Here is a 1993-nt window from a genome sequence, read left to right as displayed (position 1 = left end):
GTCAATTTATTTTTCAATATATAATGGTACTTGTATTTATTTGATGAAATAAAATGTAAAATACAAACCCAACAATAAGATGTAAAAATTTAAAAGTATAATTGACTATTTAATATTTTTTTATTTTAAAAAAAATGTTAATGTTAAATTATATTGTAGAACATATAATGATAATTTGTGTATTTTCTGTCAAGTAGAATATATATTTTTACTTTATAAAATATTACTAAAAAAAATATTGACATAAATTGAAAGTAACTATAAATGAATTGACATTAATGAGTAATTGAATTTTTAACATATAAAATCATTACTCCTCATAAAGAGTATTTATATCGATAATGAGTAATTAGGTGATTTTCTTCAATTGAATTTAATGACGAATAATATAAATTATTACTATTGGTAAATGACTAATAGTATTAAAAAATAATTTATAAATTTATTATAAAATAACTTATAAAATAATTTGATAATAATATAAATTATAAATTATTATCAAATTGTAAAATAATTTATAAATTATAAATTTATTATAAATAATTGTAAAATAATTTATAGATTATAAATTTATTATAAATAATTGTAAAATAATTTATAGATTATAAATTTATTATAAATAATTGTAAAATAATTTATAAATTATAAATTTATTATAAATAATTGTAAAATAATTTATAAATTATAAATTTATTATAAATAATTGTAAAATAATTTATAGATTATAAATTTATTATAAATAATTGTAAAATAATTTTATAATATTTATAAGTAATATTTTATGTATTATAAATATAGTTATCTTATAATGTTACTTTATTGATTTGTAATAATTGAATATGATTAAGAAAATTAAAATGAGGGAAAATCATGTTTATCACAATCATCTAATTTAATTTTTAAAATATTTTGTAAAATTGGTATGATAACTTATTATATATGATAATTGTTTGACTCATTTTACTTTTATTGTCAATTTATTTTTCAATATATAAATGGTACTTTATTTATTTGATGAAATAAAATGTAAAATACAAACCCAAAAATAAGATGTAAAAATTCAAAAATATGATTGACTATTTAATATTTTTTATTTTAAAAATATGTTAATGTTGAAATATATTTTAGCGTAATCTAAATTTATTTGTTTTATTAGTATGATGTTTTTAATTGCGAGCATGAGAAGTTGTTGTAAAAAAAATTATTAAATATATTTCATCAAGAGTTTGAAATTTATTTTGTTAAAGATTAAAGATTTGCTTATACTTTAAATCAATTTTAGGTATTTAAAAGTTTTAACTAATTATTTGTGCAATTGAATTATAGTTATGTTTTTGATAGGTGCCAAAAATAAATTCTATTAAAAAATAATTTAATTTTATCCAATACTTAATTTTTAATTTATTTTTTAACATTCAAATTATCATTATAATAAGGAAAATTAAAATAAAAAATAGCATTCAATTATAAATATATAATTTAATTGATAAAAATTTAGTGTTAACATATTTTTTCAAAACAGATATATAGTAAACGTTGGTTCATTATATTTTTTAATATATTCATATATATTATAATTTTAAATAAATTTGGGTATTTTAATAATTGGAAGTAACTTTTTTAATAATTTTTTATATATTCGTATTTTATGATTATTTTTAATAAATTTGTGTCTTTTCTGTCAAATAGAATATATATTTTTATTTTATAAAATGCTACTAAAAAATGGATTGACATAAACGGAAAGTAATTTTAAATCGATTGACATTAATGAGTAATTGAATTTTTAATGTATAAAATCATTACTCACCATAAGTAGAATAATATAATTGTAAGGAGGATTAGATAAATAGCATTTATGTCGATATTTATGAGTGATTAGGTTGGTTTTTTTTATTGAATTTAATGACTAATAATATAAATTATTACAATTGGTAAATGACTAATAATACTATAAAATAATTTATAAATTTATTATAAAATAACTTATAAA

This window comes from Cicer arietinum, chromosome 5 (assembly GCF_000331145.2).
Source record: "Cicer arietinum cultivar CDC Frontier isolate Library 1 chromosome 5, Cicar.CDCFrontier_v2.0, whole genome shotgun sequence".
In the NCBI taxonomy this organism is placed as follows: Eukaryota; Viridiplantae; Streptophyta; class Magnoliopsida; order Fabales; family Fabaceae; genus Cicer; species Cicer arietinum.
This window is presented reverse-complemented; position numbering follows the sequence as displayed.